The following is a 27,561-nucleotide window of genomic DNA, read 5'->3' as shown; positions in this document are numbered from 1 at the left end:
TCAAAAAATCTTTGTATCTATAAAGATATATATAAAGATATATATATAAAAGTATATAAACACCATTTTCAATTCTGTGTTTGCCTTTCTAGCCTGGCCCACAGGCTGTACAAATTGGCAATTGTACTTGCTGTGTGCTTAGGCCAAATAAAGAACTCTGCATTGGCTTGTTTGCCTGACATCTTTCCTCTCTGACTTCTCTGCAGCTGCAGGGTCGGGGCCTCTGTGCAGAGCTGGGCCAGAAAAGAGTCCCAGCAGAGCAGCACTGCCAGGGAGCAGCAGCCCTTCTCCTCCATGGCCTCCTCTCCCTTCCCTTCCACACTGTCCTGCAGAGCCCTGTGTTGTTGGAGGCCTCAGTGCTCTGGCAGTCGGTCCCAGTCCTGCTGCAGGACTGTCCAGGGACTGCAGGCAGGGACAGCCACGGGCACTGCTGGCACAGAGCTGACCTCTGCAGCAGCACTGCCATCCTGCAGGGGCATCTCCTCAGGCCAGGGCCTCAAAGCTTCCATCTGCTTTCCACTTTGCTCTCCAGGATGTGCCCAACACAACGCCCTGCAGAGGAAAACAGCAGGGACCAGCACAAGGGTGGGAGTGCTCAGGGTGGGGGCACCCAGCAGTGCCCTGGCACAGCCAGCGCCGCTCCCAGCACTGGCCTCTCACCCCAGGCCATTGGGCTTGTTCTTCCCTCCAAGGAGGGACATCAAATGACCAGCTCAGGAGTCCATGTTTGCACTGCATGCACAAGACATGCCCATGTGTCACGGCTTGGGGCTGGGGGGGTGGAAGGCGTAGACAAAGTTGATGGCAGAAGCCGTCTCGTTGAGCTACGAGGGGCAGAAAGGACCCCCTTGCTTTCTAAATTCCTTCTCAGAGAGGAGCCTGGGGGTGGCTGGATCCAATCTCAGGCTCAGATTTTGATTTCAATTGAAGGAATTATAAAGGTATGATTAAATCACTTTGTCCTGCAGGTTTTAGGGATGGCAAATCAGAAATATTTCAATAAAATTAATTTATTTATTATGACAAATGAACAGAAAATTGATCAGACAAGTGAATAGATGAAAGACCTTAAACAGAATTATTTACTACACAGTATAAAAGCCAAAACCGCCTAGTAGCATAGTGTAAGATAGGACAGTGCAGTCTATCAAAGTCATTCTATAAAGCAATTGGATCAAAGCCAGCAAAAAGAAACAATCCTGAAGCAGACATTGAAGTCACTCACCCCACAACGACAGGGGGTAGTTCTCTCATTTAACCCCTGGGCAGTGACCATGAAGAGCTGTCCCTGTTTCATGGCAGAAGCTCCACACACTTCAGGGAAGTCTGTTGAACGAGGCTTTTATAGTTATCAAGGGTTTGACTGCCAGACGTATTTGCAGGCCAGGGAGCAGCTTCTCTGTCAAATCCTGCTTCAGAAAGCAGGATGTGTGTTTGAAGTTTTATGAAGCATTTTGAGTTTAGCAAAATTCAACATTAAAAACAGCACTTTGACACCAGCAGTAACTCACCACAGAGCGCTTGCATTGTTTGCATTCTCTGACCATTGTTTAGGTATTATCAGAGCAGATCATTCTGCCAGAAATGGCCCCTTGATTCCATGAGGTTCCAAAAACTCTCAGGGTTCATTTGGCTCCATGAGGCCCTGCAGTGTCACAATGGAGCCTTGGTTCCATGAGGTTCTGGAGTGTCACAATGGTTCTCATGATTTCACGAGTTTCCACTATCTCTCCAGGATTTCATTGGTTCTATGAGGCCCCTCACTGTCACAATGGCCCATTGGTTCCACAATGTTCCAGAATATCCCAGGGTTCCCTTGGCTCCAAGAGGCTCCCCAGTGTCCCACCGGCCCCTGGATTCCAGGAGGCCCTGCAGTGTCCCAATGGCCACTCGGTTCCAGGAGCCACAGCGGCTGCCGCCGGCGTCTGTGCCCGGAGCCGCCGCTCCCACGGGGCTGCCGCACTCACCGCCGGGGTTGCCGCTCGCGCAGCCGCCGCTCTGCCCCGGCTGCACCGGGACCCGGCACCGCCTCGGGCCTGCGCTGCCGCCTCAGCGGCCACAGGGACACAGGGATGGGGGACCTTTGCTCTGCCACTGAGGGGGCCTGGCTTTGTTCAGCTTGGGTCTGGGCTTTAGGAAAGCTGCTGTTCATTTTCATGCTCCACTGGAACACCTCCTGAATTCCAAAGGTTTCCTAATCCAGGGGAGGGGTTTCTATGGCATCAGAGGTGCCGCCCCTCGGGACACATTGTCAATAAACCATCCAGCTGACTGGGATGGGTGTAAGAGCTGGGGAACACAGGATAAGGAGTCATCCCCTGAAAACCGTGGAATATTCCCTACCTGAATCCTAACCCAAAGAGAAGAGTTTGGATACAATTCCCAAATACTTTGGAAACTCCATTCCTGACACCAGGATGGAAATTCAGCAGATCACTAAAGCCAGTCACCTTGGGAGCCCACAACCAGCGGGGCTGAGGGAGGCCCTGGCAGCTCCCCAGCACCTCCCTCTCAGTGGGACACCTCTGGCAGCCTCTCCCAGCTCGGGAACCCTCCAGTTTCCAACACTCCAAAGACCCTCACTGATGCCCAGGACAATTCTGATCCCCCTCAACAAACACTCCTCCAGCTGTGACCCTTGTCTGTTGGGAAACACAAAGGGATTTGGGGGAGTGTTTCCCTGACAACAAGGAGAATTTGGGAGAGGGACCTTTCCACACCCAGCTCTTGATGTGTCCACACATCTCTGCCTGGGTGTGGGTGTGAATTGACTGTGGTGGGAATGTTGTTCTTGTGAATCTATAATTCAGTCACTGTTAAAATTGTGGCAAATGCTGTTGAACCACTTGATAATTGTTCAACTGGTCAATGATTAAGTGCTACTAATGTCTTTTGCCCCCTTGTCTTTGGATCCAAATCCTTCCTGCCCTGACCCTCTTGCATCCCAAGGATCTGTGTAAATCATTGTCCTTCATCAAAAACTATATATTTTTCATGACTTCCACTTTAAAATCTTCCTCCTTAGCTAAACTACAAAACAACTCCAATTAGCGGTAGAAGCCTTGAAGACTTGAAGACAATTAAAGGAAGGGAAATAATTTGTTTTTCAATGTTTAAATGGGTCCCACAGTGTGTTTGGAGCTGCATCAGCTGTCAGTCCAAGATGAGCCATGTCAGAACTGGTGAGGTTGAGGCGAGAGGAGCAAGGTTGGTCATACAGGGTATGATGTCCTCAGTCTGGATCTCCTAATGAAACATTCAGCATCAAGATCACTTGGAGAACACCTCTGTCACCTCTACTCTGAACAAAAAAATATCCATAATTGAACTAAAAAAAAAAAGTACAAACTTCGAAAACTTGTTTTGAAATTACTTTGAAGACAATTAAAAAGATCCTGAGGGATTTCTGGAATTTAATGAGCCCCATGGTGTGTTTGCAGCCCAGCCCATGATCCTGAGGTACTGAGAGAAGACTGAAGCAGCTGCTGAAGAAGTCAGAAGCCAAAGTCCAAGTGCCTTGAAGCATTGCTGGGCCCCACTGAGGGCAGGCCCTGACAAAGCCTCCCCAGGGACTCCTTGGAGCAGCTCCTTGGAGGCCAGGAGTGCAGGCAGACAAAGGCTCTGGGCAGGCCCCTGCAATGCTGAGCAAAGCCTGCCTTGGTTTTGTGGAGCACAAAGGCCAAGGCCTGAGCCCCAGGCCCTGGCCCAGCAGATCCTGTCCCTCCCGGCTGGCTCAGGGCTGTTTGGGGGGCACTGGGATGGGAGGGGGAGGGACAACAAAGGCCCAAAACTGGGCAACCCCTGCCAGGCTCCTGAGGGAGGGGCGAGGCAGAAACCAAGGGCAGAACCTGCCAGGCAAGTGGCTTGTGGTGGCCTGAGTGGCAGAGGCAGCTGCCAGAGGCAAGGGGACAAAGGCCTGGGTGCCTTTGGGCCTTGCAGCCCTGCCAGAGCCCTTGGCCATCTCTCCTGCAGGCTGTCCTGCCCTGGCCATGGTGCTGCTCTGGCCTTGCAGGCTGCACACACCCCTCCTGCTTTCCCACCCCCTCCCAGCAGCATTTCTAGACCCTCCCTGATGTCTCTGCACCAGCTCTGGCTGTTCCCTGGAACACAAAGCCATGGGCTGATCACCCTCTTAGTGACCTCTGGCACCATAAGGTTCCCCTTTGAGTAACATTCATTTTTCCCCACCTTCAGTCTGAACCTTCCAAGCTGCACTTTACGAGTTTCTTTTTATTTCTAGCACCAGGAAAAGCTCCATCCTGTCAGATCTGCTCTAGACCCTCTCCAGTTCTTCCTCATTCCTCCAGAATGGGGAACCTCACACCCAGACAGACTAGTCCAGATGTGGTGACCCCAGGGCTGAGTCCTGGGGGGTGACAACTCCTTTGTCTGGGTGCCCACACTCCCCCCACGGCAGCCCCATGTGCAGTTGGCCTTCTGAACTTGGATCCTGAGCCCCTGTGCCACAGGACATCCCTCCCAGAGCCCAGGCCCTTCTCCTGGGGGTCACTGCAGAGCTGAGCAGATCCAGGTCACCTCCCATTCCTCTGCCAACCCCTGGGCCTGCTCTGGGCCCTGCAGGTCCTTGCCCTGCTCCCAAGGGCTGTGGGGGTGCTGAATGGTCAGGGCTTGGGGTTTAGAGCTCAGAGTCAGGATTAGGCAGAACTTTGGGAGGTTTATTGTTCTGCTGGCAGTTCATGATTAGGGGAAGAGCTTCCTGGGCTGGGTCAGGATTAAAGCTTGGCTTTTCATACTGGTAATACAGGTTTGGGAATGGGGTGGGCACTGGAGTACAAATAAGAGTCTGGAGTTCTGGGATTGGATTTTTTCTGGCTTTGAATTAGAGCAGTGGATTCCTTTCAATGGGAGGGGCAACACTTTTAGGTAGTGTTGGGGCTTCAGGTTACAAAGAGAGTAATGGCCTACCAGGAATGTTTGCACAGTCAGTGTTTCAGCACCCTCTGAATTCCCTGAACCTGGTTTTACCTCATCAAAATCCTTCCTCTCTGTTGGTCAAGCCCCTCTTTCCTTCCCCAGTTTTCCTTCCCTTTTGTCCCAGTTCCTCCTAACCCCCTTAGAACTTTCATCAGGATGGGCTCAGCTTTGTGATAACACGGTGCAACCTCATGTAATCAAGGAGCCACTGTGGAACTGCAGAACCTCATGGAATTACGGGGCCATTGTGACACTGGGGAAAGCCATGGAATCAAGAGGCCACTGGGACGCTCCAGGGTCCCATGGAGCCAAAGGAACCCAGGAACAGTGGGCAACCATTTGAAATAAAGGGGCCATGGTGACACTGCAGAAACCCATGGAATCAGGAGGCCATTGTGGCACTGCAGGGCCTCCTGGAAACAAAGAAGCCCTGGGCCACAGTGGAATTTCATGAAATCAATAGGCCATTGGGAGACTGGGGAACCTCATGGAAGAAAAGGAATCCAGGGACACTGTGGGACTTCATGGAATCAAGGGGCAGTTTTGACACAACAGGGCCTTATGGATCCAAAAGAACACAGGGAAATTGTGGAATCTCGTGAAACCAAGGGACATGCGGGGTCTCATGGAACCAAAGGAACCCTGAGACATTTTGGAAGCTCATGAAACAAAACGTGCATTGTGGCACTGCAGGGCCCCAAAGAAACAAAGGAATACAGGGACGCTGAAATCTGGGGGAACCAAGGGGCCATTTTGACATGTGGGGCCTCATGGAAACAAAGGAACCCTGAGACATTTTGGAACCTCATGGAATCAAGAGGCCATTCTGACCCTGAGGAACCTCATGGGCTCAAGGGGCCACTGTGACACTCCAGGGCCTCATGGAACCAAAGGAACCTTGAGACATCTCAGAGCCTCATGGAACCAAGGGGTCACTGTGCCTCCCCAGAACTCCATGGAATCAAGCAGAGCCACTGCCTCCCCCCCGCCACCGCACGGACTGGAGTTGCCGGCTCTGCCCCACTTGGACACCTCTGGAGTCAGCGTGTTCTTGAGCAGCACAACTTAGCTCAGACCAGAGAGTTTCCCACATTTTGCTTTGCCCCCTCTTTTCCCCAGGGACAGGGCAGCCTCTTTCCATGTCCTTCTGCTCACACAGGGTGTCCTGCTCTTCTCCTGGCACATCCCATCTCCCCACAGAGCCTTTCCCCAGGGGAACACGTCTGTGCTGGCCTGAGCAGCCCTTCCTGCACCCCCTGCCCATGATCCCCACAGCCCCGGAGCTGGGGGGGCTGCTCTGCAGAGCACGGGGGCTGTGGGGCCCAGGGCCATGGGGGACTCTGTTGGGCTGTGCTGCTCCAGCTGGGAGGCAGAGCCAGCTGATGGTGCTCCCTGCCACTGACCACCTCCCACAGAGGCTCCTGTGTGGCCATGGAGGGGGCTCAGAGGGGCCCTGCCTTGTTCCAGAGCTGGGACATGGCTTTGGGAGCTGCTCTTCGTCAACCTGTGGAAGTTCACTGAGGGGAAGATGAGTCACTCCTCAGACTCCTGTCCCTGTTCCTGCTGTGTGCCCTGTGCTCTCATGGATTACACCAGACACGTGGTACTTTATCTCTGGGTGACTCCAGCCTGGGCAGGATTTTGCTGTCCTTGAGCCCAGCTCTGTCCCAGCAGTGCCCAGGGCTGGTCCCTGTCCACGGACACAGCACTGACACCAAGCACAACAGTGACCAACCAGCCAGAGCACTCAGGGACCTTCCCCAAAGGCACAGAAGGAGAGTGTGGAATTGGGAAGGATCAAGTGCTGTTGCTCCCTTGCACTGCTGCTGTTCTGGACCCCTTTTCCCCACCCCCCCTGCACACGGGCACTGCCTAGGCATTTTATAAGGTATCTGAAGAACCATCTTAAAACCACCAGGTTTCTACTGTGTCCTTTCATTTGTTTTAATATGAAGAGAGGGTTCCTCATTTACATAGGGACAGGGTCAAATTCCGGAAGAAGACAGTGAATTAGAAGCTGGATCGAGAACAAAATTTTATTGTGCTCTACATCATAAAAAGTCAAAATACCAAAGAAAACATTCTTAGCCCATCAAAAATGGTGAGAAGAGAGGGTTGGCCTGTAGCAAGTAATGTTAGGAATGATTTACAGAAGAAAAGAGCCAGCGTTTTGCTTCTGAAAAGCATCCAGTCACCGTTTTCCTCAGGGCATCCTTGAGCTCCTGGTTCCTCAGGCTGTAGATGAGGGGGTTCAGTGCTGGAGGCACCACCGAGTACAGAACTGCCACCACCAGGTCCATGGTTGGGGAGGAGATGGAGGGGGGCTTCAGGTCGGAAAATATGCCAGTGCTGAGAAAGAGGGAGACCACGGCCAGGTGAGGGAGGCACGTGGAAAAGGCTTTGTGCCGTCCCTGCTGAGAGGGGATCCTCAGCACAGCCCTGAAGATCTGCACATAGGAGAAAACAATGAAAACAAAACAGCCAAAACCTAACAAACAACTTATTATAAGAAGCCCAATTTCCCTGCAGTAGCCTGAGTGTGAGCAGGAGAGCTTGAGGATGGCAGGGATTTCACAGAACTGGTCCAGGGCATTGCCCTGGCACAGGGGCAGAGAAAATGTATTGGCTGTGTGCAGCAGAGCAGTGAGAAACCCAGTGGCCCAGGCAGTTGCTGCCATGTGGGCACAAGCTCTGCTGCCCAGGAGGGTCCCGTAGTGCAGGGGTTTGCAGATGGCAACGTAGCGGTCGTAGCACATGATGGTGAGGAGATAAAACTCTGCTGCCATGAAGAAGACAAAGAAAAAGAGCTGTGCAGCACATCCTGTGTAGGAGATGGTTGTGGTGTCCCAGAGGGAATTGTGCATGGCTTTGGGGACAGTGGTGCAGATGGAGCCCAGGTCTGTGAGGGAGAGGTTGAGCAGGAAGAAGCCCATGGGGGTGTGCAGGTGGTGGTCACAGGCTACGGCGCTGAGGATGAGGCCGTTGGCCAGGAGGGCAGCCAGGGAGATGGCCAGGAAGAGCCAGAAGTGCAGGAGCTGCAGCTCTCGCCTGTCTGCGAATGCCAGGAGGAGGAACTGGGTGAGGGAGCTGCTGTTGGGCATTTGCTGCTTTTTAGTACAGGATCTGTTCAAAAGGAAAGCACAGGGAACAATTAAGACAGCCCCCTCTCAGCAAAGCCAGTGCAGTTTTCAGGGAAATCCCCTCCAAGTCAAGGCATTTCTTTTCTCTGGTTTGTGCTCTCTGAGGGTGCTGTGAGGAGCAGGAGCTCTGCCCATGTGCTGCCAAGGACTCAGCTTTGCTCTGCTGCAATGCAGCTGGTTTGTGACAGCTCTCATGATCACAGGGGATGTCACATGGAACCCAGCTTTGATGGAAAAGTTCAGTTCCTGTACTGTTGTTTTGGAGCAATTTGGGCAGCAGCAGAGAGGCACAGAGTATCCTTAAAATAATTTTGACAGAGTTTTTTGGTTACAATCATAACACTGAGGGCAAATTTTTTTAGGGGGAAATTTTTCTGATGACAAATCTGAAGAGTGTTGAGCCAGGACAGGCAGAAGGGCTGAGATCTCCGTTGCTTATTGCAGAGCCAGGAGAGCTGCAATGCCTCTCAGTCTGTTTCCCATCTGCCCTGCACTTTCCCTTGGGCTGCCTTGAAGATGACTTCACACACAGATTCATCTTTAAAAACCCCACCAAGATCTGTGCTGAGAGCAGGGCAGTGCTACTTGAAAGGGCAGCTCTGTGAAGTGTCCCCTGTGCCAGCCCAGAGGTGCAACTGTGCTGGACAGAGCAGGACAGGAGCCCTCCTGCAGAGAAGCCAAGGGCTGGGACAGGAGAGTGCCCACCCCCAAGGGAAGGCTCAGCACTGCCCAGGATCCTGTGCTCATTTCTGACACTGCCTGAAATATTCACCTCTGAGAGTAAAAGTTTGAATTTCAGTGCAGCCTCCTGAACTGAGAGAACAATGTCTATGCTACAATGCCTAAGCAGGAAACACACCTCAGGACTAATTCCTTTCTGTAGCCCCTGTCTTTTCTGCAGCGATACATGGAAAAGATCCTCCTTCAGCTGCCAGGTTTGCTCCTTGCCCACAGCCCTTCTGCCCCAGCCCTGGCAGCAGCTCCCTGTGCCGGCTGAGAGCTGCCCCTGGCAGGCAGCAGAGTCCCTGCCCAGCACAGTGCCCTGGGCTGCAGGACCCTGCTCTGCCCCACAGCCCTGGGCACCCCTGCCTGCACCCCTGGCTTCACAGCTCTTCCAAAGTGCCCCAAAACAGCCCCTCCTCACCCATCCCATCAGCTGGGGCTGGGTCATCTTTAGGAGATGCCTCCAGGAGCTGCCCCTGCACTGCCCTGCAGCCACAGACTCACCATGTGCAGCCCTGCCAAGATTCCTCCTGCAGAAAGCTCTCAGCCCTCCTGCCAAGTGCTGAGCCCCTTGAAGCTCTGTGTGTGCCCTGCTGGTGTCCCTGAGCTGCCCTGGCAGTGCCCTCAGCCCTGCTGGGCTGTGCAGAGGAGCTGCTCACCAGCAGAGCTGTCTCTTTGAAGCTCTTCTGGCTTGCCAGGAGCTCCCTGTGTGCCAGGAGCCCAGTCCAGCTCAGCAGCACAGCAACAGCCCCAGGCATTTCATGACCCCCAGGGGGTTTGTCTTTGTTTACATGAGACTCAGTCCCTGAGAGGAAGTTCAAACAACTTTTCAAGAAGTCAAAATGAGACTGAAACACTGAAGTTTCTTGTAGTGCTAATGAGTCTCACTGAGGGGCACAACTGAGAAAGTGTCCCCAGGTTCCAGTTAGAGCAGAAAACTGCAGACAGTGATTGCAAGGATGGACAAGCAAGGGAAAGGTGGCTCTGATGCTGAATAAACCTTGACTTGTTTCCTTAATCCAAGGGGCCAAGGCCTGACCCCCAGCCCCTGGGAAGGGACATCCTGTTCCTGCCTCATTCCTCAGGGCTCTTCCTGGGGCACTGGGATGTGGGATGTGCAATGCCAAGGGCAGGACCATGGGGTGGCACCTGCCAGGCTGCTGAGCAGGGACAAGGAGGCCATGAGGCCCCAGGGCTGCAAGGGGCACTCCCCTCCTCCTGGCATCAGGGGCACTGACAGCAGCCATGGCCAAAGGCCTGCAGAAGCCTGCAGAAGCCTGCAGAAGGTGGCTCTGTCAGGGCCTTTCAGCTTCTCCCCATCTCTGTCTCCTCTCCAGCCCAGGCTGTCCTACGGTGTCCATGCCCTGCCCCTTTCCCTGCAGGCTGTCGTCATCCCCCCGGCTGCCCCACCTGGCTGGTACCTTCCTGCACTGACATCTCTGCGTCCTCCCTGGCTCTTCCTGCACACACAAAGCCTTGGGCTCATCCAGACTCCTTCTTTGTGACATATTGCACCACAACACTGACCTCAGAGGGAAATTTCTTACTTCTTGTCACCAGTCTAGGCCACCCCAGCTGCCCTTGGTGGCACTAGTTCTTTCTTAGGCTGTTTTCTGACAGGAAGAAAAGCTCCACCAGCTCTGACACCCCCCTTCCAGACTTCTCAGGCTACTCCTCTACTGTCCTCAATCTTCACACCACTGACCCCTGAGTCCTCAGCCTCTATATACGGGTCATGTGCTTGAAGCCCCAAATTCCATCCTGGGAGATCTCTGGAACCTCTCCAAGGTTTTGAAGATGACAATAGACTGCTCTTATCCCAGGAAACACAGAATGACACTTTTTTCCAAGGGTTGTCTTGGCAGAATGAGGCACATCATCTTTAAACTTTCTGGCACAAGGGAGCTCTGAGCTCTGGGTACGGAGGGAGCTCCAAGTGCCAACCACTGGAGTGGGAGCTACAAATCATCAGGGCTTGTGTTCTTTGGAGGGCCAGACACTGGTGAGAGTGGTGTGTGTGTGTGCACATGGAAGGACTTGAAGGGCACAATGAACTGTCTCAAAACACTTTCAAAGAAGGGAAATCCCATAAGGCACCACAACACACAAGCACTGGTGGTAAACAGGAAGGCCTTTAATTCCAAGGCCTAAAGGGAGGTGAAGCTTTGGAAGTAGCCCCCAGGACAGAATTGCACTGTGCAGACTGTGGGAAAGAGCAGACAGCCCCAACAGGAAGCCAGGGCTGGTAAGGCAGGTCTGGGGAACCCATCCAGACAAAGATTCCCACCTGCAGACTGGAAGCACACCAGGCAAAACTCCCACCGTGGCAAGCTGTGGGAAAGGAAGCAAGTCCTGGTAGATGTGCCAGCCCAAGCTTTGGGAACAGCATCTACCCCCCTGAATACCCGGGGCTTGGGCTGTATAAAAGTGATAGCCCAGAAGCACAACTTGGGGACCCTCCACCGAGCAGAGCAGGGTGAAGAAGGACCGGTGGGAGCCTCAGGGATTTCCATGGTGTGATACATTTACTTCATCTCTGTCTCTCTCTCACTGGCTTCCCACCACCCTCTTCTTCTCTCTCTCTGTTTCATTCTTTTTCTCTCCCTCCTATTTACTGTTAAATCAAAGCTGGACTGCTGACTTTGGCATATGGTCTCCTTTGCAGCTGAATTTGGTCAGAGATGTCTCTTAATAATGGGAACCTGAGAGTATCCATGAGGTTTTACAGTGTGGGAATGACCAACTGATTCCATGAGGTTCCACAGAGTCCCAGGCTCCATTTGGCTTCATAAGGCTCTGCAGTGTGATAATGGACCCTTGATTCCATGGGTTTGCAAAATGTCTCAGGACTCCTTTGGTTCTAGGAGGCCCCACATATCACAGTGTCCCCTTGGTTCCATGAGATTCCACAGTGTCCCAAGAATCCTTTGTTTCCATGAGGCCCTGCAGTGTCACAGTGGCCAGTAATTCCATGTGGTTCCACATTGTCCCAGGGTTCCTTTGGCTGAATGAGGTTCTGCAGTGTCACAATGGCCCCTTGATTCCATCGTTCCACAGTGTCCCAGGGCCCATTTAGCTCTATAAGGCTCTGCAGGATGACAATGGTCTCTTGATTCCACAAGGTCCTGAAATGTCTCAGGGTTCCTTTGGTTCCATGAGGCCCCCCATGTCACAAAGACCCCTTGACTCCATCAGGTTCCACAGTGTCACAATGGTCACTTAGGCTCAATAATACCCTGCAGCATAAGAATGTCTCCTTGATTCCATGAGGTTCCACAGTGCCAATATGGGCCATTGATTTCTTGAGGTCCACAGTGTCCCGGGGTCCCTTTGTCTCCATGACGCTCTGCAGAGTCACAGTGGCCCCTTGATTCCATGAGGTTCTGAAAAATCTCAGGGTTCCTTTGGTTCCATGAGGCCCTGCAGTTTCACAGTGGCCTAATAATTCCATGTGGGTCCACATTGTCCCAGGGTTCCTTTGGTTCCATAAGTCCCCGAGGTTCCTCAGTGTCACAATGGCCCTTTGATTCTATGAGGGCCTGAAAAGTCTCAGGACTCCCTTGGTTCCATGAGGCCCTTCAGGGAACAATGAATCCTTGGTTTCATGAGGTTCCACAGTGTCCCAGGATTCCTTTGATTTCATGAGGCCGTGCAGTGTCACAATGGCCCCTTTACTCCAGGAGGTTCCACAGTGTCCTTGCTGGAACACACAGGGCTGTAATGTTGTCACCCCTGCAGAGCTGCCTCCAGCTCTGGGCTCCAGCACAGGAAGGACATGGACCTGTCGGAGCGAGTGCAGAGGAGACCAGCAATAGGATCAGAGGGATGAAGCAGCTCTGCTGTGAGGAGAGGCTGAGAGAACTGGGATAGTTGAGGCTGGAGAAGAGAAGGCTTTGGGGTGACCTAATTGTGGCCTTGCAGTGTCTGAAGGGAGCCAACAAGAAAGATGGAGAGAGACTTTGGACAAGGGCCTGGAGTGACAGGACAAGGAGAATAGCTTCACACTGAGAAAGGGAAGGATTAAATATTAGGGATATTAGGAAGAATTTCTGGACTGTGATGGTAGTGAGATCCTGGCACAGGTTGCTCAGAGAAGTTCTGGCTGCCCCATCCCTGGAAGTGTTCACAGCCAGGTTGGATGGGGCTCTGAGCTCTGAGTCTAGTGAAAGGTGTCCCTGCCCATGGCAGGGGGTTGGACTGAGATGCTCTTTAAGGTCCCTTCCAACCCAAACCATTCCATGATTCTGTGACTGGTGGAGGATGTGGTGGTTGGAGCTGACGGGCACAGAGACCCCAAAATGATGGAGTTTTCCATTCTGGGTAGAGGAAGGAGGGGGCAGCAGAACTGACAGCCTGGACTGCTGGTGGTCAGACTTTGGTCTGTTTGGGAGACTGACTGAGCTGGGTGTGAGTGTGGATGTGCTGGAGGGCAGGAAGGCTCTGCAGAGGGATCTGGACAGGCTGGATCAATAAGGCCAAGTGTCAGGGCCTGCACTTGGGTCCCAACAACCCCCTGGAATGCTCCAGGCTGGGGGCAGAGGGGCTGGAGAGCTGCTCAGCTGGAAGGGACTTGGGGGTGCTGCTTGACAGGGACTGGATATGAGGCAGAGTGTGCCCAGGGGGGCAAGAAGGCCAAGGGCATTGTGGCCTTTGTGGAGAAGAGTGTGGCCAGCAGGAGCAGAGAACTGATTGCCCCTGTGTGCTGGGCACTGGGGAGGCCCCACCTGGAGTGCTGTGTCCAGTTCTGGTCCCTCAGTGCCAAAAGGCCCTTGAGGGGCTGGAGCGTGTCCAGAGAAGGGAACGGAGCTGGTGAAGGCTCTGGAAAACATGTCTGCTGAGGGATGGCTGAGGGAACTGGGCTTGTTGAGTCTGGAGAAGGGGAGGCTCAGGGGGGACCTCATTGCTCTCTGCAATGACCTGAAAGGAGGTTTTAGTGGGTGTGGGAGTCGGTCTCTTCTGCAAAGCCTTTAGTGACAGGAAGAGAGGAAACAGCCTTAAATTGCTTTGGGCAAGGTTCATATTAGATATTCAAAAACCCTTTTTCCCCTGAGAGAGTGTTCAGGCATTGGCACAAGTAGCCCAGGGAGGTGGTGGAGTCTCTGGAAGCATTCAGGTGGCATCTGGATGTAGAGCTTTGGGATGGGGTTTAGGGGTGATTCTGGTGGTGCTGGGTTGACAGCTGGACTAGAAAGTCTGGAAGGTCTCTTCCAACCTTGATGATTCTGTGATTCTCTGACCTGTAATTCCTGTTTGCAGGTTTGTGCTCTAATAAGACCCTGGGGATGTTTTCTCTGTTGGGTCCACAAAGATTGTGTTGTGTGAGCTTTTTTCCTCTACGATCAAAACAAGGAGTAATTAATGCTAAATCCAGCAGGTGGCTTTCAAGTAATAACTTGGTCCAGTTTGTCCAACTGTGTACAAACAGGTGAGGAAAATCTGGAACTTTGGAAGGGTTAGTTTTTTACCTCATTAGCAGAATATCCAGGGGTGCACCAAGTGCCTTCCAGTGAGGAGCACAAGAGACCAGGAGACAGTGACAATATTGTTCTAATGTTAATGTCACTGGAGCACAGAGTGAGATCACATTTGAGTTATGTTTCTTTAATCAGTGATTGAGAATAAAGAGAAAATAACATTGTTGATGACACTTTAGGATTTATTTCGCACTCTTAACAAGAAGGTATTTTCCAGCTGGACTTTGAAGAAGGTTCCATGGTATATTGCAAATTTCTATCTCAAGTTAACAGTCTACTTCTTCCCAAAGAAATTCTCAGCGGCTAACACCCTTTCATCATCTGGCTCTTTCCCTGATGGCTTGAGCTTGTTGCTCCTTTTGGTAAATACCCATTTGACACAATGCACTGGGCAGTTTCTGCCAAGTGCCACTGAATCTCACTTCTTCCCTTGCCTTGAGGTAGTTGTGCTTTAAGAATCTGGCTGTTCAGATGCCCTGAAATGTCTCTAGTATTTCAATGGGAACAAGCTTCAAGATGTGCTGTTTGGCACACATGAAAAATGACCTGCCCAGAGAGCCATGGAAATGTAGGTGCTGCTCAGTAATGCCCCTTGACTGGGGCAGGCACTGCTGAGGATTTCTTCCTTCCCCTCTCTGATTCCATTCCCAGTGTTTTGTACAGACTCCTTGGGGTCAGATTTTGCACTGTACAGTTTGATAAGTTAGTGGAGATGTGTGTTTGCAGGCGTGTTCTTCTTCTGCATTCCCTGATCAAATTCAGGAAACTGATACCTGGCTTGAGCTTTTTTTTTTCTCCATAGTACTATTTTTATTTATTTCTACAGAACAGCTTGAGAAAATGAAGGTACACTTAGCCCCAGTTTCCTTGCTGCTGTAATCTCTTGACCTTTTTTCTTTTCCCCTCCCCCAAACTGAAACCCAAGCTCAGGAATGTGGTTGGAATTCCAGGCCCCAGTCTGGGGGAGGTGACACTTTCAGTCCCCAGGGGTAGAAGCCAATTGCTTTGTTTATCAACATGCAAAGGACAGCCCAGGATTTCTGGTTCTCCAAGCAGCAGCACTGGCAGGGAAGAGAACTGCTGGCTTGGATGGAAGATGGTTGAGAGAAAAGTAGTGATGGCTCACTACTTTTCACCCTCACTACATGGGGGTGTAAAGGGGGGGAGATGACAAGCTAACAAGGTAGTGGAAGGCATGTGAACAGGAAAAGGAGGGCTTAGAGGAAGACAGATCAGGACAGAAGGAGAGACCGTCATGTTTCAGCCCCTGAATATCAAATTTCAGGAGATAATGAAGGAAAGTAGAAATGAAGCTCACCTGTCCTTTGGTGAGTTTCCAAGTGGATCAGCTGTCATATTTTAAGGAGGGTGTATTCCAGGGAACTTAACACAGAAAAGTGACCCCATCAAATGACACATGGATAGGGATTCCTTATGGGTGATTTTTACATGAGAGAACACATACACATGCAAAGATTTGAAAGCATTTTGGAATAAAAAATATTGAAAGAGCCAAATCTATAAATAGACACTTGGAGAGATACTCAGCACAAACAATATATTTGCATTTTCACGTTTTGCTCATGTGCACATGTAAATCAGTTTGTAGGACCTGTATTTTGAGTTCCTATAGTCATACAGAGAACTATACATAAAGACATCATATTGAAGTTCTGATTTGATCCCAAAATATGTGTTTATCAAATTGATACTTAACGATGTTCTAATACAGTACTGTGCATTACTACCTCTCATTTTAAAATGTGTTAAAAACAGATTTTTTTTTTGCCCCTGATGTTTCTACAGAGTACTTATATTTTACTCTACATTTCAGAGCTCTTTAATCCAGTGCTCACAAGCCAATCTACATCTTGATGACAGAGTTCCCATTTAACAATATAGACAGCATAATGCTACTGGTAATTAAGCTTTTACTGCCTGCTTTTATACAGTAGTCTGAGCTGTAGTTTTGCTGTGGTGGTTCCAATTCCTAAACTTAACTGTATTTATACCATGTTTGTAGGTAGCAGGCCCAGTCTTCACATCAGGTTAAATACATAACACTGGAATCTCTCTGCTGTTAACAGACACAAACATGTCTATTGAACCTGTATATTTTGGAATTTGGTTCTGTTGCTGTATTTACTTGGTAAAATGCTGTGGAACAGATTTGGAGAAGGCATTTGTGTTTCCATTTGTGAATGGTATTACTGCATTTTGAGGGTGTGCACTGATTTGTTTTGATCTAAAAGACTGCCATTTGCATCATGTCAGGGCTTCAGTCACCAAAGATTTTGTAAGAGTTGATCTGTATTCTAAGAAATTATTGTCTTTCCAGGGCTAGGTTTTTTTTTTTTTTTTTTTTTTTTTTTTTTTTTTTGTTTTGGTTTTTTTTTTTTTTCTGGCCAGAAAAAGCCTGTGTCTGTGTTTGTTGGTAGGGGCAGAAACACTTTGAACCTGGAAAATAAGTATGGCCTCTTAATTGTAATTTTAAGTAAAGGTAGTAGCTTCTGAGAGAAGAAAAATGCATTCCTAATTCATCACTGATTCTTTCAACACGGAATTCTGTGAGTGTGTTTCAGTGCAAACAGTGTCTCTAAATTTGAGTATGGTCATTGTGCTGCAACAAGTTTAATCAGGGAACTTGCACATGACAGAGAAGAAAATCTCTGAGCTGGCTCTAAATGAGGCTGAGTTAGTCCACTCTAATCCCTGCACACTTACAGAGGAAATGGATCAGTTCTGGAGCTTTTATTTGTCTTTCTCATATCTAAATACACACATCTAAACATCCAAATGTTCACACATGGTGTATATATAATACATATATATATATATGTTAGGATGCAGCTCTAATCTGTACAGGAACACACAGAGCTGTATTCGCTCCCAGTTTCACCCATGATGTTAAGGAATGGATTTGAGTGCTCCTTTTGACAGGAATGTCTTTTTTTTTTTTTTTCCTAGCTAAGTAGAAAAGGAGGCTTTAAATTTTTAAATAGTTAATTATATCATTTTTATGGTTTTATAGATCATATTATATATACACACATATTCATATATGTGTGAATACACTATCCTGTGTCCCTTTTGTGTACCGTGGTATGGAGTGACTATATTTTTGTTCTAAGCTAATTCACTGCTGCTGTTTTGGGTACAACTAATGTCAAGCAGCAAACCTGTAACATGCCAGAAACAGGCTACAGTGGGTTGAAGACACAGCTTATGTTTGATGGTGTGTAAATACAGAGAGTTAGTTGGGTTTATCTGATAGCCTGGCAGAAGGAGAGAGGAGCAGGACAAACTGTTTTCAGTAACTGTGCTGTTCAGACACCTGATAAGATGGAGAGTGCTTTGGAACTACTGATGTGCTTTGAATAAGAAAAGAATAATCAGGTCCATTGGCACTGGCTTATCAGGAAGGAAGTAAAATGCCAGCACTTTTACATGAGCAAAAGGAAATGTTTTAGGCACTTTGGGCCATTTTTCCACTGACATTAAATAGCAGGGTGCTTTTGAGTGTGCTGTAAGGAGTGGAAGGATTTATTACCTTGACAGAATGACAGGTGAATGTGTTTAGAGAGGAGTCCTCAGCAACAAGAACAGCTCTTTGGATAAGTGGCCACATCTATTCATGCTTTTGGTAGAGATTCAGTAATTCTCTCCTTTCTTTCTCCCTGAAGCGCAGTGGCTCACTTACAATGTGCAGTTTTTCAGAGTGTCACATCCTTGTGCATTTTGTGATATCCTGGCAGCATGTTTGATATTGGGGGTGTAACAGGCTGTTCATAAAATAATGCTGGATCATTGACTGGTGTGTCCTCTGCCTTCAGTCCCTGGGTATTTTCATGTTCCAAAAAGAATATATCTCAGCCTGTGCTGGGAAGGGAAGGTGTGATTCACCAGTAACTTACCCCAGCAGGCATGAAACATGCTCAGATGCACTATTATCTTCTCAAAGTTGACTGATTTTTATTTTTGTACCTTTTCAAAATTTATTTCTAGGTTCTTTCACATGCTTACAATTAATTTGGGGATATTCAAATTCGATGAATGATAGTGCACGAACATATTTGATTGATTTTGGATTCTAATTGATTCCTGTCAATGAGATCCCTGTGACACTCTGAAATCAATGATATGTGATTCAACCAAGGCACCACTGTTCTGTACATTAGGTAGCAGTTGGGAATTTAGGAACTAAATGTTCACAAGCTATAAATGGAGAAAATGTTTAGATTTCAATAGCCCTTTGTTTGGCATTTATTCACCCAAATATGTTTATTGGGAAAGTTAGTTTTCCAAAGTGCAGGCTTTCAGTCAAAGAAAGGTCATTGATTTAAGGTTTGTTAAATTTTAGCTAAAAACAACAGGCTCCATTGGGATGTAAAATAATTTAAGTATTTACTGCAGGCAACCTTCATGCTTTAGAGCTGTTGCTCAAAGGTTTCATTCTTCTCTGAAGATGTCAACTGTAAATATAAAAATGCCTCACTGAAAATGTAATGGTTCAAAGATTTGAACTGAAATAAAAATTCCTGCCAGGGGAAAGCACTATAATCAAAATAAAGTGCTCTTAACTTTTTTTTTCTATGGAGGCTGCATTTGAAAAGAGGTGTGATAACTGTGCATTAGGTAAGGCTGGAACATGAATCCTGCAGATGCAGCTGTTTGACAACATTAACGTGGGGGGTTTGTACCATTGTTAGGTAAGTTAGCAGAGATTTTCCAAGCTAAGAAGGACAGCCTGCTGCCAAGCTCTGGCAACTGTCTTAAGAAATCTTTTGCTTCAGGGATGCCCGGAGGGAAATGATGACTGGGTTCTTTTCTAAAGTCACAAACTGCCTGTTTTCTCTTCCATAGCATTCAGAATGGGACTCCTTGTTCCAGCCTGCCTGCTCAGGGTTTTGTGGTGCTGGGTTAGGGGTTTCATGTGGTTTTTCTCCTGGGATAAAGTTGTGTACAGTGAATACTGATTATTCATCCCATGTCTAGTTCACTGTCTACATCTTGAATTTGACCCAGAGTCTGGGTAAATGAGGAATGCATTGAAACAAAGTCAAGGATCCTTCAGTGACTTGTTTTTGTGAGTTCAATCTTCTGAGACCTCTGATGAGTCTGGCAGGGCAGTGCCTGTGTGCAGAGGGGCAGGGAAACAGAGTCCCAGCAGAGCAGCAGTGCCAGGGAGCAGCAGCATTTGGCCTGTTGAGAGCTGCTCTTTTTCTCCTGCCACCCTCCCCTTCTGGGCCTCGGCTGAGGCCTCAGTGCTCTGGGCCTTGGTCCCTGGGCTGGGCTGGGTCAGTCCTGTGGCCATGGCACTGCTGGCATGAGCTGGGCTCCACTGCACTCTTTCCACCACACAAGGGGCTCCATTTGCTCCGGGCACAGCCTGAAGCCTCAGCTCTTCTTCTCCAGGGCTCTCAAGAACAAGGCCAAGGACCAGGCTCTCCAGAGGGTCCTTGCCTTGCTGGTTTCTCCCTGGAGTCCCTGTGCTGCCCTCAGGGTCCCACTGTGGGGGCTGGAGGGGCTGAGGCTGCTCCAGCTGGTGCTGGAGGTGGCCAGTGCCCCTGGAGATGGCAAATGGGGCCTGAGGAGCCCGGGGCCGATTCTCTGCTGCTGTGCTGGGGAGCGGGGCTGGCCCTGGGGCTGCAGGAGCTGCCTGAGCTGATGATGTGCTGAGCATTGCAGACCCAGAGGGCCTGTCCCTGAGCTCCAGGGCCTCCATGTCCTGCTGCAGGGCCAGACCTGAGTGTGCTGCTCTGCTGGGCTGGGGCAGGGGCAGGGAGATGGGGGGACCAGGGAGGGGCTGGACTGGGCAGTGCCAGGGAGGGGAAAACCCCAATGTTGAGCTGAAGTGTGTGAGTGGGCAGGGTGGGGGCTCTGCCCCACCTAGGGCACCTCTGGAGTCAGCGTTTCCTTTGGCAGCACAACTTATCTCAGACAAGATAGTTTTGCAGAGTTGGCTTTTCCCCCTCGTTCCCAAGGTTTTCTTTTTTGTTTTTTGTTCCCCTGAGGGGAAAAGGGGGAAGCACATGCTGATCCCTGCTTTTATCTGTATACAAAAGGGAGTTGGGGTGGGGAGGGAGGGGGGAAACAAAGCGATTTCTCTCTCTATTCTCTCTCTTTTATCCCATTCCTGTCTCCCTCGCCACACCCCGGGCGACTGTTTCACCGCCGCCCCTCCTCGCCCGTCCCGCGGGGCAGCTCTTTCAGCTCCGGGGCGGCGGAGACTCCCCCGGCGCGGCCCTTTGGTTTTCCTTGGTTTATTCTCCGGAGCTGATTCCGTTCCGAGCTCGCCCCCCCTCTCTGGCGACCCCCGCCAGGGCCCGTCCCGGGGCGGCTCCTTCAGTGCCACGGGCGGCGGGGACCCCTCGGGGCGGCTCCCCCAGGGCCCCGCCCGCCGCCGCCGCTCCCCGGGGCCCTCCCCGCTTCCTGCCGGGATCGGACACCGCCGGCGGCCCCGGCCCTGCCGGGCTCCATCAGCCTGAGCAATTGCTGCCAAGGAGGGGCCGGGGGCTTCCTCTTGGCCTTCGTCTCCCTGGCGCTGGGGCTCGGCTTCTACCTGCGCCAGAAGGTGAGGGGGGTCCCAGGGGGTCGTGTGTCCCCCCAGAGCGTCTGTGCCCCCCCGGGGACCCCCCACCCCGGTGTCACCCCCTTTTCTCTCCCCACAGAGCTTCTGAGCCGGCGGCGGCCGCAGCCCCTCCCCGGGGCCTCGGGCCCAGCCTGGACCCCCCCTGTCCCCGTGAGGATTTTGGGGGGGTCGTGTTTCCCTCCCTCCCCTGCTGCCACTCCTGATCCCAGGAAAGCTTCCCAGTTCTCCCCAGTCCCGGTTATTGGGGGGCAGTGGGGAAGGGGCTTGGGGGAATCCCAAGGGGTGCAGCTGAGTTTGGGGGGGGCAGAACAGGCCCCGGGATGTATCGGGAATGGGGACCCCCCTGTGTTCCCCCCTGTCAGCCCGCTCTGGGGGGGCTCTGGGAGGGAACTAACCTCTCAATAAGGCACCCAGCACACTTAGAAAGGTGCTGGGAACCCCCTAAACCTCCACACAGGCTCTGGCGGACTGCCTGAACATACTCAAAGCCCACCCAGGATCCCACCCAACCCCTTCCCTGGGGGGACTTCTCTGGGCACTGGTGGTGCTGGGAGCCCTCCTGGCTCCGGGCGAGGAGCTCTCCGGTGAGTGGGGGGTGGGAAGGGGGCGGTCAGTGGGAAAAGGGGGGTCAGAGGGGACAGAAGGGGTGGTGGGACCCCAAACTGAGTGGGAGGGGAGTGGGACCCCCCAAAAGTGGAGGGAGGAGGGGCACTGAGGATGCCCTCTGGAGCCCTGTCAGATCCCTGACACTTCTGGGGTGACTCCAGGAACAGCCTTCACTGGCCCAGGGACATTCATCTCCCCAGCCTCGCAACACATCCCCTGCAAATGGCCCTGTCTCCTCCATCACCCTCCTCTGCCTTTCTGGCCTGGCCCTTTCATTCCACACCAGCAAAGCAGCCTGGGCACCATCTCACCTGGGCACTCAGAGGGCTTCTGTGAGCAGCAGTGGCAGATTTCTCTGGAAGGTGCATTTGTCCCCTATCCCATGGCACAGGGCACAGCTCAGAGTGTGAAAACACTCCCAGGCACACACATCCTGGAGAGCTTTTTCAAAACAAAAATAGGGAGAGGAAGAAGAAAAGAGGCCAAATTAGAGAGATGAAAGGTGCCCCAAAAATCAGGAGCTTCCTCTGAGCCAGGTTTCCATAACTGAATCACTGATGGGATATTTATTTTGATAAGTAGCTGCACAAAACTATTCATGTAGGCAATGAAAGAATCAGCTTAATAGAATATATAGAAGGTGTTGTCAATGGAAACAAATGGAGAAAAATTGTTGAGATTAAAAAAAAAAAAAAAAAATCAAAGGTCTGTCAATGCTGGCCAGGAAGCCTTCAGCAATTATCAAGAGTTCTGTTCTGCAGAGGTTTCAGGTGTCTCCTAAATTCCACACTCGTGGCTTCAGGCCATGACTTGCCAGAGCAGTCCCAGAGCTGGCCACTGCCCAGAGATGCCCTGGGGCAGCTCCAGTGCCCAAGTGGGACAAGTGGCCCAGGGTGTGTGGGAGCCCTTTGGAGCAGGAGCTGTTGGGCAGGAAGGGCCCATCTGGGGAGGGTCAGGGAATCCCCCCCTGCAGCCCTGCTGCCCAGGCTGAGGAGGGTCCTCTCCAGCCCACAGCCCATCGTGTGCCCTTGGGGGCTGCGCTGCCGGGGCTGTTCCCGGGCACTGACTGGGGAATCTCCCGGGGTGCCCCGCGCCAGGCGGGGGCGGGGCGGAGGGCGGGCAGGGGGCGTGGCCGCGCGCTGATTGGCTGCGGCGGGGGTGTGTCCACCCGCAGCGCGCGAAGGGCGCCATCTTTGGCGCGTGGGGGATTCGGGGGCGGCGGCCCCGGGAAAAGCTGCGCTTGGGTGTGTGAGCTGGGGGGGTCTGCGGGGGGAGCGGGGTCTGGGGATCCCTTCGGGGGCTGCGGGGAGCGCGGCTGGGGGTGGAAAGGCTGGAGGGCTCGGGAGGGTTTAGCGGGGGAGTTCGGAGGTTCCCGAGGAGATTTTGAGGGGTCCCTGAGGGGGTTCGGTGTCCTGAGGGGCCCCGGGAGGGGGGAGGTTGAAGGTCCCTGAAGGGGTTTGGGAGTCTCTCAGGGAGTTTGGGTTTCTGAGGAGATTGGGGGGTCACAGGTGGGCTTGGGGGATCTCTGAGGGGGTTTGGGGGTCCTGGGTGGGTTTTGCAGGGACCTTTGCAGCAGTTTTTGTGGTCTCTAGGTGGTTCCAGACGGCTTTGAGGCTCCCTTAGAGGGACTGGGGGGATCCCTGAATGGGCTTGGGGGGTCCCAGGTGTGTTTTGCGGGTCACTGAGAGGGTTTAGGGAGCCCGGGGGGGGGGTGGTGGTGAGGTCTCTTAGGGGATTTGGGGGGTCTTTGAGGACGTTTCGGTGGGTCCTGGGGTGGATTTCTGAGAGGATTTCAGGGGTTTTGAGGGGATTTTGTGGAGTCCCCTAAAGCCCAGCAGTGGGTTCGAGGGGTCCCTCAGCCCCCAGGGGAGAGGTCCTAGGGATGCCCCCCAAAATCGGAGGGGGGAGATATACTACATCCGGGTAAGGGGATCCCAGTGCCCCCAGTATATCCCAATAACCTTCCAGTGACCCTCAGGATGGCCCAGTAACCCCCCAGTGACCACCCAATGTATCCCACTGAGCACCCAGTTGGCCCCAGTTTGGCCCAGTAACCTCACAGTGTCCCCCCTGTGTGTCCTGATAATCCCCCAGTAACTCCCCAGTTGTCTGCCAGTGCCCCCCCAGTGTGCCCCAGTTCGCCCCCAGTCCCTGCCAGTGCCCCCTGGTTCCCTGCAGTGTGTCCCATATCCCCCAGTAAACACCCAGTGACCCCCAAAGCCCCCCGACTGTCCCCAGTGTGTCCCCAGGTGCCCTTGGCCTTTCTGTGAACATGGCAGGGAGGGGGAATGTTTTTGGTGTCAGAGGGTCCAGGGTGGGCTCCTGGGGTGAGATGGAAGGTTGGGGACATCAGGGATGGGGTTTGGGGACAGTGGAATTGGGGGAATTATGGCCATGGAGAGGCCCTGGGGACATTGGAGACACCAAGGGGGTCTCAGGGATTTAAGGGGGGAATTAGGGACACCAAGAAGGTCTTGGGAACCCCGGGGGGTCTCAGGACTCACCTGCTCTTGGTGCTGCCCCTCCTCTTTCCCCCTAGACATCATTAACCCCCCCAAATGTCTCCCAACTCCCATTTTCTTTTAATCCCCTCCCCGTACAGATCCCTTTGACCTCCCAAGACCCCTTTTAACTCCCCTAAATGAACCCAAAGCACCCCAAAACTCCCCAAATTCCTATCCAACCCCCCCCTAGATCCCCTGAAATCTCCCCCAGCCCCGCCTCAAATCCCTTCCAACTTCCCCCCCAAAGAGGGATCACCCGGCACCCTGGGACAGGAACACAGTGGGCTGTACTGGGAAGGCAGTGGTGGGGGCTCAGATGTCCCAGGACAACGTGGCCCAGCTCCAGGAGAGATCTGGGGAGCAGTGAGGAGGTACTGATCTGTCCTGGTCTGTACTGGTTTGTACCCCCAATTCCCAAAGCCCCTCCCCAGCTCCCCCAGGACCCTCTCGCACCCCAAAGCCCCCCAGGCCTCCCCAGGCCCCTGACTTGGTCCTGCTGCCCCTTGAGCATCTGCAGCTGCTGCAGAACCAGGCATTTCATCAGCAAATGTGCAGGTGACACCAAGCTGGGGGTGTGTTGATGTGCTGGAAGGCAGGAGGGCTCTGCAGAGGGACCTGGCCCAGCTGGATCCATGGGCTGATTGCAAGGGGATGAGGTTCCAGCAGGCCAAGGGCCGGGTCCTGCCCTTTGGCCACAAGAAGCCCCGTCAGCCCCCGGGCTGGGGCCAGAGTGTCTGGAGAGCAGGCAGGCAGAAAGGGAGCTGGGAGTGTGGATGGACAGAAAGCTGAAGAGGAGGCAGAATGTGGCCAGGTGGCCAAGAGGGCCAATGGCTGGTGGCCTGTGTGAGGAAGAGTGTGTCAGCAGGAGCAGGGAAGTGATTGTTGGGCTGGAGTGAGCGCTGGTGAGGCCACCCCTGGAGTGCTGTGTCCAGCTCTGGGCCCCTGAGTTGAGGAAGGCCCTGGAGGGGCTGGAGCAGGTGCAGAGAAGAGCAGCGAGGCTGGGGAAGGGAGTGGAGCACAAGTGGTGTGAGGAGAGGCTGAGGGAGCTGGGGGTGTTGAGGCTGGAGAAGAGGAGGCTCAGGGGAGACCTCCTGACTGTCTGCAAGTCCCTGCCAGGAGGTTGGAGCCAGGTGGGGGTGGGGCTGTTGTGCCAGGAAGCAGCAGTAGGACAAGAGGGCTGGGTCTTGAGCTGTGCCAGGGGAGGTTTAGGTTGGATATTAGGAAGCAATTTTGTACAGAGAGAAGTGAAAAGAGCGGGTGGGACCCCCAAAGGGAGCTTGAGGGGCGGTGGGTCACCCCTAAAGGGAGCTGGGGGGAGCCGGGGTTTTGGGGGCTGATGGGAAAGGGGTGAGACAGGGGGTAAGAGGAGGGGGGAGAGCGGGAGCGGGATGGTGGGGGTGCCTCGGTGTCCCCATGCCTTGATCCCTGGAGTGTGTGGGAGGCTGGAGAGAGGGAGGAGCTTCAAGAGCCTGGAGAGGGGGGGCACGGAAAAGGGGAAGTCTGGACAGTGGGGACCCCTGGGATCCCCTAGGACAACAAAGTGCAGAACCTGGAGAGGGGGAATGTCTGGGAATGCGGCATCCCGAAGGCGAGAGTCAGAGGAGAAGGGACCCCTGGGACCCCCAACACTCCCAGCATCCCTAAGTGGGACCCCAAGCATCCCCAGAGGGGGGAAACCAGAGCAGGGGAACTCTTAGGAGAATTTTTTTGGGCTAATCTTCATATTTTAGAGTATTTTTTAGCTGAATGTCAACTTTTTGCGGGCAGGAGTCTTCTCACTATTTCTGAAGGGCTTTTGCCTGAATCTCGATGATTTGGGGTTTTCTGGACTTAATGTTGGTGTTTTGGAGGTTTTTATGGTCACAGGATGCCCGGTGAGTTCTAGAGATGGACTTGGGCAGGAGGAACCCCCAGGCCAACGCACTCAGCCCTTGTTTTCCCCCCCATCAGGATTTGTCCTTCCCAAAGCTTGGGCGGATGGAGGAGGAGGCTGCGAGGAAGAGGAAGATGCCTTGGGCCCCCCAGGCAGGTGAGGAGGCAGTCAGTGTCCCTTTGGGCGGGTGTTGTGCTGGCTCTGTCAGCCGAGCATGGCCCCGGCTGCAGGACAACCCCGCTGGCGCCGCCGTCCTGCCGGGGCCGGAGTTGGGGGGATGTCCTTGGCCTTCCCTGTGGGCCGGAGGCAAATCCCCTCCCTGTCCTTCTTGCTTCCTGCCCCAGGCCCCGAGCTGAGGACGGAGAGCCCGGAGGACAAATCCCCCCGTGAGACCCTGGTGGGAGAGGCCGTTTTGAAGGGCTCCCCGGCGCAGGAAGGCAGCGGGGAGGAAAAGGGCCGGAGATCCCCCCGCAGGAGGGGCTCCAAAGCCATCCCAGGGTGCTCTGAGGAGGAAAGAGCCAGCCTGTGCCGGGAAGGCGGCCGGAGCTTGAGGGGGAGCTCTGAGCTGGTGATCCCTGAGCAGCCTCCCAGCAGGGAGAAACCCTTCAGGTGTTTGGAATGTGGGAAGAGCTTTAGGAGGAGCACCAACCTCCTCACCCACCAGCACATCCACACTGGAGAACATCCGTACACGTGAGGTCAATGTGGAAAGAGCTTCAGGAGCAACACCACTCTGATCCAGCACCAGATTATCCACAGTGCGGAAAGGCCTTACAGATGTGGGGAGTGTGGGAAGAGCTTCAGGCAGAGCTCCAGCCTCTGCATCCACCAGCGCATCCACACTGGGGAACGGCCCTACATGTGTGGGGAATGTGGGAAGAGCTTCACTGACAGCTCCAACCTGATCCGACACCAGCGTATCCACACCGTGGAACGACCCCACACGTGTGGGGAGTGTGGGAAGAGCTTCAATGACAGCTCTGGCCTCCATGTGCACCGTTGCATTCACACCGGGGAACGGCCCTACAAGTGTGTTGAGTGTGGGGAAAGCTTCAGGACCAGCTCCAGCCTCCGCTCTCACCATCTCATCCACAGCGGGGAACGGCCCTACAAGTGCTTGGAATGTGGGAAGGGGTTTCAGACCAGCTCAGATCTCTTGAAGCACAAGCCGACACACACAGGGGAGTGGGCCTTCCACTGCACCTACTGCGGGAAGGGCTTCAACCGGAACTCCACCCTTGTCATACACCAGCGCATCCACACTGGAGAGAGGCCCTACAAGTGTGGGGAGTGTGGGAAAAGGTTTAAACGCAGCTCACATGTCATCCAGCACCAGCGGACACACACGGATGAGAGGCCCTTCCGCTGCACCGACTGCGGGAAAGGCTTCAACCAGAACTCTGCCCTCATCACCCACCGGCGCATCCACACTGGAGAGAGGCCCTACAAGTGTGGGGAGTGTGGGAAAAGCTTCACCGACAGCTCTGGCTTGACCCAACACCAACGGACCCACCAGTAAGGGAAGCCCCGACTGCGGGAAGAACAGTCGCTGCTTCCACCTTGAATGAACCCCCTGATGGTGAGGCAACCCCTGGAGTCCAGTGACTGTCAGTCCATCCCTTTTGACCACAAAGGGCCAGTCCCCTTTCACAGGGGCAGGTTCTTCCAACAGAACCCTTCCTGGGGGGTGTGTGGAGATTCCTGCCTTGGCTGG

The 27,561-nt window shown here is 52.8% G+C and overlaps 2 pseudogenes; one reads left to right on the top strand and one right to left on the bottom strand.

The window, feature by feature from the left end:
- LOC135405598 (zinc finger protein 850-like) overlaps positions 1–27,561 on the bottom strand; it is a 598,288-nt pseudogene that overhangs the window by 406,270 nt on the left and 164,457 nt on the right.
- LOC135406421 (zinc finger protein 501-like) lies at positions 7,177–27,557 on the top strand (annotated as a pseudogene).

This window comes from Pseudopipra pipra, chromosome W (assembly GCF_036250125.1).
Source record: "Pseudopipra pipra isolate bDixPip1 chromosome W, bDixPip1.hap1, whole genome shotgun sequence".
Classification (NCBI taxonomy): domain Eukaryota; kingdom Metazoa; phylum Chordata; class Aves; order Passeriformes; family Pipridae; genus Pseudopipra; species Pseudopipra pipra.
The sequence above is the reverse complement of the archived record's forward strand: the minus strand, read 5'-3'. Positions and strand labels throughout refer to the sequence as shown.